This window comes from Pleurodeles waltl, chromosome 4_2 (assembly GCF_031143425.1).
Source record: "Pleurodeles waltl isolate 20211129_DDA chromosome 4_2, aPleWal1.hap1.20221129, whole genome shotgun sequence".
NCBI classification, from domain to species: domain Eukaryota; kingdom Metazoa; phylum Chordata; class Amphibia; order Caudata; family Salamandridae; genus Pleurodeles; species Pleurodeles waltl.
The window spans coordinates 1,015,653,809-1,015,662,732 of record NC_090443.1 but is presented as its reverse complement, the minus strand read 5'-3'; the positions used below and the strand labels follow the sequence as shown (position 1 = coordinate 1,015,662,732).

Here is an 8,924-nt window from a genome sequence, read left to right as displayed (position 1 = left end):
GGAGACGGATTAACAGATAACTTATGCATATGACTTAACATAGTCCTTCAGGCCCTCCCTCGTTAAGGAAGAAACACTAAAGGAAAACAAAAGTAATAACAAATAACAAAATGATGTAATTCTGTGACAACCAGTGTCCCATCTTCTCACACTGTCTTCATCAGTCTCCAACAGTGTTCCATCATCAAATAATGGCGATGACATGCAATTGATGACTAGCCAACTTGGCAAACAAAGTCTTTTAGTTGACTACTAGGTGCAGGATTGGGACGTAAGTCATATCTTGCATTTCTAGCACGCACATTTTCATGTCCCGGAACACAACCAGGCTGAGGGTGTATAGTTATAGTTGGCCCAGGCACATTTTCCTTCTCTCCAGATGTTATGAGGGAGCCACCATCGTTATCATACATTTCACACTCTTCTTCTTCAACCAATTCTCTTTGGCCAGCTCTCCGAAAATGTGACACATTGCGAGTCACTCTCTGTCGTCCCCTGGCCGCAGTTATCATCGACCCTTTTACTCCAATGACCTCCCACACCTCAGGCTCAAACGGTGTCCTAAACTTTCCTCCTCCTCGCCGACATCTCACCACCACTCGATCTCCTTCTCGAAACCCTCGATATTTGGCTCGCCGCTTTGTACTGGCCTTTTGATTAGTGATCGCTCGTCGTCTTTGCGTGGCCTTAACATCTAGCACAGGAGGTTTCCAATTAGTACCTGCTGGAATGCAGTCACGTGGAGCCACCTTGAACATGAGATCAGAGGGTGCACACCCCGTGGTGCTATGGGGTGTTTGACGATAAGCACTCAAGAATTGATACAAGCACTGTTCACTGTTCTCCTTTTGTTCAACGCCAATTCTAAGGGCCCTATTCAGAGTCCGCATAAACCTCTCGACATCCCCATTGGCTTGGGGCCAGTATGGCATTATTTTACGATGACGAATCGCCAACCCCTCAAGATACGCACGAAACTCTTGCCCCTAGAATGGGGGCCCATTGTCTGTTCGAATCTCATCAGGCAGACCAAACATCGCAAACGTCTTTTGCAGAACGGGTCTTACGTTTTCAAAGGCTGTCGACGCCACCAATTCAACCACGGGAAATTTTGTATAGGAATCGATCAGGACGGCCGTTAACCTCCCATCCGGAAAGCTTCCAAAGTCCATGCTCACCTTTGCCCATGGTTTCAACGTAGCCGGTTCAGTTGTCACTGGACAACTCGGAGGTTCCATGGATGTGATAATGCAAGAGTGACACTTCCCCACCATATCATCAACGTGCCTATCCATACCAGGGAACCACACTTTAGCACGCAGCCTCGCTTTGGTTTTCGCAGCACCTTGATGCCCTTGATGAGCCAAGTCAACTACTCGAGACCAGAGACACTGCGGAAGCACAATTCTTCTTCCTCTTAGCACTAACCCATCATTATCCGTTGATAGTTCTTCACGCACCTTCCATAGACCTTGCATCGCCAGCTTCTGATCCGGGCATGAGACATTAGTTTTTTCTAGAAAATATTTCCATTTCTTGTGAGTCAACGCTTCCTTGACATGACCCAACACTACATCACCCTGGGTAGCACTGATAATGTCAGCTATCAGAAGTGCATTGGGACATGCCGACTGTACGACCATGCTGACGAAAACCTCCGTACTTTCCTCATCTTGTTCTTGTTGTGCGTCAGCTACCTGCGGAGAAGGGTGACGAGACAGGTAGTCTGCAGGATTACTTGCCCCAGGCCGATAAACAACTGTAAAAAGATAAGGTTGAAGCAGAACGGTCCATCGTTCAATTCTCGGGGGCGCAAGACGTGGGCTCCCGCAAACAGCGAAACTAATGGTTTGTGGTCAGTGATCACTTGGAACTCATGCCCATACAAATAGAGATGAAAATGGCGGCACGCCCAACGAATGGCTAGCGCTTCACGTTCAATCTGCGCGTACCTGGTTTCGACTGCCGACAAAGCCCTACTAGCATATGCAACAGGGATCCACTCTTGATGTCTCTGTTCTTGCAACAGAACGGCCCCTAGCCCCACGGGACTCGCATCTACCACCACTTCCGTTCTCCGGCGGGGATTGAAATAAGCCATAGTTGACCTATCCAGCAATGCGGCCTTAATGTCCTCAAATGCTTTGTGGGCCTCCTGAGTCCAGTCCCAACGATGTTGCCCTTTCGTGAGCTGCCGCAGAGGTTCAGACATAGTAGCAAGTTGTGGTATGAACCTTCCACAGTACGTGGCCATCCCTAGAAAACTACGAACTTCCGTGGGACTTTGCGGAACGGGGGCTTGACGGATTGCTTCAGCTTTCCGTGGATCTACCTGCAGGCCATCCTTCGAAAATATATACCCAAAAAAATCTACAGACGTTTGATAAAAAGCACACTTCTTTTTATGGAGCGTCAACCCTGCATCAGCTAACCGTTTCAGCGTCGCTCTGAGATGGCGATGATGTTCCTCCCTCGTTCGGGAATGTATCAAGATGTCATCACTTAGATTAATTACCCCCGGTAACCCGGACAAAGTCTCTCGGATGGCATTCTGAAATACTTCGGCAGCTGAGGACACTCCAAAACTTAGTCTCTTGTACCTTCTTAGTCCTACATGTGTCGAGAAGGTGGTGATATTCCTACTTTCGGGGTCTAGTTCCAACTGATGATATCCCGCATTAAGATCCAGTTTCGAGAACCACTGTGCCCCATTCAAATCTGCAATAATGTCATCCATGGTGGGCGTGATGTGTCTCTCTCTCCTAATGGCCTTGTTTGGCAGCCGCATGTCAACACAGAGACGAATTGCTCCCGGTTGTTTAGGCTTCGGCGCGATCACCAACGGTGACACCCAAGGTGTGGGCCCATCTACTTTTTCGATGACTCCTTGGTCTTCCAACAGCTGCAACTCTTTCTCGACAGCCGGGCGCAAATGGAACGGCACTCGACGATGTCTTAGCGCCACCGGAACCACACTATGGTCAATGTGTAGCTTGATGCGCTTTCCTTTCAGCCGTCCCAACCCCTCGAAGAGCTGTGGGAACTCATTGAGAAGCCGTTCCACCTGAGTGTCATGGACTTGACGTGCAAAGAACACCAGTTCTAACTCTTCTGCGGTGTGACATCCTAGCAGAGTGCCACGATCCCCAGCCACTACATAGAATGTTGCCTCTGTGGACTTGTCTCCACTGTTCACAGCTACCTCCACCGTTCCTTTGAGAGGAAGGGGGTCTTGCCCTCCATAGTTGTATATTTTTGTAGTCGTCGGAGTGAGTCTTGGGGCTGGTATTAATTTCTGGAACAGAGTTTCATCCATAACATTGACAGACGCCCCTGTGTCAATAAGTACAGATACCAGCGTGCCATTGACGTGAACGTCGCTCATTGGAGGCGGTCTTTTCTTTAGTTGTCTCCTTCCCGTGAAAGAAATTACAAAAATTTCCTCTTCTTCATCTTCATCGAAAACCGGGCCACTCACCATGGCGTGGTCCCTTACCTCTTCCGTGCTTTTGGATACAGCTCTCACATTAGCATCTCTTCCTTTCTGTTTCCCTGGCTTATTCCTTCTGGATCTACACACTTTGGCAAAATGGTTTGCTTTACCACAGCGATTACACGATTGTCCTTTCGCCGGGCACCCCATGTTCGCTCGGTGCTCATAGCCACAGCTTCCACAAACCCTCTCACTTGGTTTGACCTGGTTCGGCTTGCGCAGTACTGCCTGGCGTGTCTGGATAGCCTCTACCTGTTCCTCCTTAAGCTGAACAGCACGAGTTGATGACGCTGCCGCTAGCGACTGACCCCTAACGGCTGCCATCGCGTCTGCTCGCACCGCGGACAGTTCATGTGATCGTGCAAGAATCAAAATGTCATCGAGGGACATCCCCTGCTGTCGAAGAATAAGCTTTCTTAAGGCATTGGATCGGCAACCTTGGATGATCTGTGCTCTGATCTCCTCCTGCTGATTGAGCCCAGTGCATGAACTCACCAGCTTTCTCAACCTGGCGTAAAACATATCCATCGATTCGACTTCTGTCTGTTGCGCCTGTCTCAACCTGAAACGCTCAAAATCAGAATTAAGTTGAGGATCAAAATGTCTATTTAAAGCAGTTACCGCTGCATCGAAATCAGACTTGTCTCCTGTATCAGGGAGGGAATCAAACAACTCTTGCAGTTTAATCTCCTCCCATCAGCAGCATTACGGACCTTCGTACGGCCCCATCTGTTTCTCTAGTTGCGCAGAAGTAGTTTTCTAGGCGATTTATCCATAAGCGCCACCTGGGCGCAGCAGTTGCCGGGTCAACCAGTTGGCTAAACGGTGGCAATGACGTGATGGAGGAGTGTGTACTACTGTTCGGCTGCGCTGGGAGTTGGGGATTTCCTGGTGGTGGTGGTGGTGGACCGGCATCATCCTGGGGTGGGGCACTCATGCTTGCTCTCCCACACTCCCCTAACTCACAGCAGTCAACTTTTATTTAGATGTCTGTTTATACCTTGAACTGGGCTTTGTGCCTTTTATTCACCACAGAGGAGCAACACAAAAGGAAGAGAGAAAAAGAAGAAGGAAAAAAAAAAAACTTTTCTTCTTTTTTTTTTTTTTTCACAGGCCTCTGCCTGCCAGCAGAGCCTCTAGTTTTATTTATGGTCTCTTTTCTTTTTTTTTTTTCAGGCAATGCCTCGCCTGCGTTGCCTTTGTTATTGTGATTCCCCGGCTCCTGGGGAAACACTTATCCTGCCGCTCTTCTGCGGCCGAACACCACAGAGGCGGGGCACCCGAGCAGAGATGCACCCGCGTCACTGCTGCTCCCCCGGCAACAGGACGCACACGGCCAGCGCCTCGGTGGAGCGAGAGGCTTAAAAGCCGGCGCGCTCGATGGAGCGTGACGCTCCACGTGTTCTTCCTTGCCGGGCGGGACCTCCCGGCACCAGTATGCGCCGGCTGGGGAGCGCTCAACGGAGCGTTTCGCTCCACGTGTTTATTTTCTTTCTGGGGCGGGGCGGGGCAAAGCTCACCGTATTCGGCTTCCCCGGACAGGGGGCCGAACCGCACTCTCTCCGGCACCACAATCCGGCTCCGTCGTGTCTCCCCTCCACAGGCGGCCGATACCGCACCACGTTCGGTACGTTTTATTCTTTATTCGTTTTCACTTATCACACGTTTATGGTGTTATTGTTCGGATGCATGGGATTTCGCGATCCCGCTCGTCGCCATTGTAGATTTACACGGATGCACATAAATGAGCACACACGGAGACCAGTTAAGTTTGCTGCCACACCCGAGACTGCGTCACCGCAGCTCTTCCTTTATTTATATACTTGCTCCGTGCCCCTCCCGGACACGCAGAGTACGTTTACTCAAACAAGGAGAGCCCGCATGGCTCTCCGCTTACTCTCTACAAGTGGGAGCCCAGAACAAACCCTCCCCCTGTTCTGAGGCGGCCCACAGCTCTGATTGTGTTATAATTTACAACTAACAGGTTTGCCCCGCCTTGCAGACTTGGAGAAGTTCTTTTCACAACCGTGTTCACACTCAGTTGATGATCAGTCCTGGAGACCGAGGGAGTCTCTCTTCCCACCCACAAGACAGAAGTTTTTTGTGTCGGCTCCCAGCGCACTGTGCAGAGAGAGGGGCAGGTCGTGTACTTTGTGACATGTGCAGCACCTGTGATCCTGGACAACTCAGGGGGTATCGGCCGTACACACTGCCAGACGGAAACCTGAAATCTGAAAAACCTCAGGACTTTTACCAGGAGAACTGCGCACTCCAGGACACTGTCATTTAACTACTAACTAAACTTTCGCCAGTTTACGGAAGGTTCTATGGTGTAATGGTTAGCACTCTGGACTTTGAATCCAGCGATCCGAGTTCAAATCTCGGTAGAACCTGTTATGATTTTATTTATGTAACATACCTCACTAGACATGAAAATGATATATATATATATATATACATACATTTGTAAATGATCGTATTGCGACTTTCTGCCATTCATGTCTTTCTCTTATTTTTAAAATTTCAGTCCAGTAATAATTAAAAGGGAGCTAATATACTTCGCAATGTTTACATCATCTTTGAGTGGCTTATCATTTTTATTTGAATATATTAGTGATATCTTAAAATTGTAGTGCAGAAGTATCATTCGTCATATATATTAATAATAGAGAACAAGTTAGGATATTAAAATTGTTTCCGCCCGGTCTCGAACCGGGGACCTTTCGCGTGTGAGGCGAACGTGATAACCACTACACTACGGAAACTCACACGGGTTTTCTCTCTGGGAGTTCTTCCCAGGTAATGGTAATGCCAGGATGTACTCTTGTGTTCTTTTTATTTGGTGTAATTAGCCCTTCTATGTCTATATTTACAGATTAAACGGACTCTATGATGATTCTCTTTCTGCCTATAGCAGCCTTGGATGGAGCATCCCTGCTTAATTTTCTTACAATAAATGATCCTTTTTTTGTTAAACTGTTTTTAACTTGCTGGTCTCTCCGATGCGCCGCTCTTCAGTCTTTCATTACCCATTTTACAAACAGCCACAAAACAAACACGAGTGTAGCCTTCACAGAGGTGTTTCCACCCCTCCAGGGGGCCTGTCTCAGCATTAGTGGCTGTTCATGTGTCTCTTTAAAACCCCTCTTGGCCTCTCTCTTCTCCTTGCTTCAGGCAGACCTTTGCTCTTACTGTTTTTGACACCAGAAAGCCCATAGACAGCAACTGGACAATATCATTTCCGGCTGTTGACAGGCTTTGTTCTCTGTGGAGTTAAACTTGTCACACACACTTCATGGCTTCCTAACACCTCCAGGCCGCTCTGTCCGGATCTGTTGTGTGCAGAGAGGATGGGCTGTCATTGGGGGGTCTCCAGGGGTTGCAGCTGCGACCCCTAGCTTACCTCCTGTGCCCCCAGCACTGTGCTTGCGACCCCTGGGCTGAAAAGAAAGCAACATACTTGAAAAAACAAATATTTAGTGTTGAAAGTGGAGCAGACGACAGTGAAAAGCGTCTCTGTGACCCTAAAAACGTGAGGAGAGATGACATACAAGAAAGAGGGGGTGGGATAGAGGGGGGTGAAGGGAAAGACCATGAGAGGAAAATAACTAAATGTTGAGCAGTAAGGGGGCGCTACAGAGAGACACGTGATATCTTGTGAGACAAGACAGCTGTGTGAGTGTGTGTGAGGGAGACGGGGGGATTAAAGAGAGTCAGAGACAGGTGACCGGAGTGAGAGGGATATAGACAGGTGTGAAAGGGAATGAGACATGTGAGAGCGACAGGTGACAGACACATAGGGCCTGATTTAAGAAACGTGGCGCTGTATCCAATGTATTCAATGTAGCGCCACTTTTCTTGCGCCCCTTAGCGCCCCCTAACGCCACCATGTGTGCACCTTATTTAACATACAGCGCACCATGGCAGTAGTTAGAGAACTAGAGCCAAACACTTTGACGTTAGTTTGGCGCTTTGCAGGATTAGTGTAAAAAATGTTGACACTAATCCTACAAAGCACATTGAGTCCCATTGAAAACAGTGGTGTGCCTCCTTTTAACGCCTGCTCTATGCGCCATTAAAAATGCCGCTATAAATGGCACAAATAGATATTTTAGATTTCATTACACCATTTTTTTGTCCCCCTAACCGGGGAACACCCCACTTGCATACATTATGCCTCGCGCAGGTATAATGTGGCACAAGGGGTTACAAAGTGGCGCAATGCATGCATTGCACCAGTTTGTAAATATGGGGCGGGGAAAAGGCCACCTTAGCTCTATCTTAGCGTAAACAAAATGATGGTAAGGGGGCGCTAATGTGGCGCATGCGGCTCTTAAATCTGCCCCGTAGACAGGTGACAAAGAGCCAGACGAGAGTCAGCGAGAGCGAACCCTGGTGAGAGGAGATGACGGTATGAGACCTGCGATAAAGGTAGAGACCGATGAGAAAGAGATAGCTGAGAGAGACAGGAAGAGATGCAAATGACAGGTGTGAGAAAAGTACAGTGCTACAGAGACAGCTTGGGATAAACAACAGAGAGGTGGAGGGAAGCAGGTGCATCTTGTCAGGAGGATGACGCTCACAGATGGACAGTTCAGAGCAATGGTGTGAGAAATGGGAATGTTAACTGGGGGGGGTGAAACCCAACTCAAGCAACAACCACAGTCTTTGTCAGGGTGAATCACAACCATTCAGAAAATTAACCCATGCTTAACCCTCAAGTAGCTTGGCGCAAGGGCAGTCAGGCTTAGATTACAAGCAATGTGTAACGTATTTATGCATAAAGGAAAAAACAACACAAGGAAAATCCCACACGTATTTAGAAAAAACAGACTAGATTTAAATCAATTATTAGACAGCAAAACAACAAAAATTTAATCATTAGAACTGGATATATGTCATTTCATAGATTTGAGGTAAATATAGTGCCTAAAATCACACAGAGCCACTCATGGTTATCTGGTCATGTGAGACTAGGTGAAAGAGAGAAGTTCAGGCCAACAGCGATGGAGCGTGGGCTGAATACAGGGACCAGGTTAGTTCCAGTGAAAAAGTTACTTTCTAAAGTCCAGAGCAAATAGTTCTATTCCTGGTGGAGTAGGTCACGAGGAGCTGAGAGAGCGTCGTGGATGGTTGTCGCTGCAGCACAAGGAGCAGCCTGGGCATTTAGGACAGTAGTTGCTGTAGCACAAAACTCCTGTTGGGTGTCATGGAGAGTCGTTTCTGGATCTTGGCTCACATGGACTCGTTAGCAAAGAGCCAAAAACATTTTGATTAAGAGGAGTGCTGTAGGAGGCTGGCCTGGCTTGTAGTCGGTACCAATGGTACTTACACCTTGTGCCAGGTCCAGTTATCCCTTATTCGTAGAGTAATAGTATTCTAGCAGCTTAGGCTGTTAGAGGTAGCTATAGCAGAGAAGCTTAGGCTGAAC

The 8,924-nt window shown here is 48.1% G+C and overlaps 2 non-coding genes across 2 annotated transcripts; one reads left to right on the top strand and one right to left on the bottom strand.

The window, feature by feature from the left end:
• Positions 1 to 5,814: 5,814 nt before the first annotated feature.
• Positions 5,815 to 5,886, top strand: TRNAQ-UUG (transfer RNA glutamine (anticodon UUG)). The gene has a single exon. It is a non-coding gene; the product is annotated as a tRNA-Gln (tRNA).
• A 299-nt stretch (positions 5,887 to 6,185) lies between these two features.
• On the bottom strand, positions 6,186 to 6,258 carry TRNAV-CAC (transfer RNA valine (anticodon CAC)). Its single transcript has one exon. It is a non-coding gene; the product is annotated as a tRNA-Val (tRNA).
• Between the last annotated feature and the right edge of the window lie 2,666 nt (positions 6,259 to 8,924).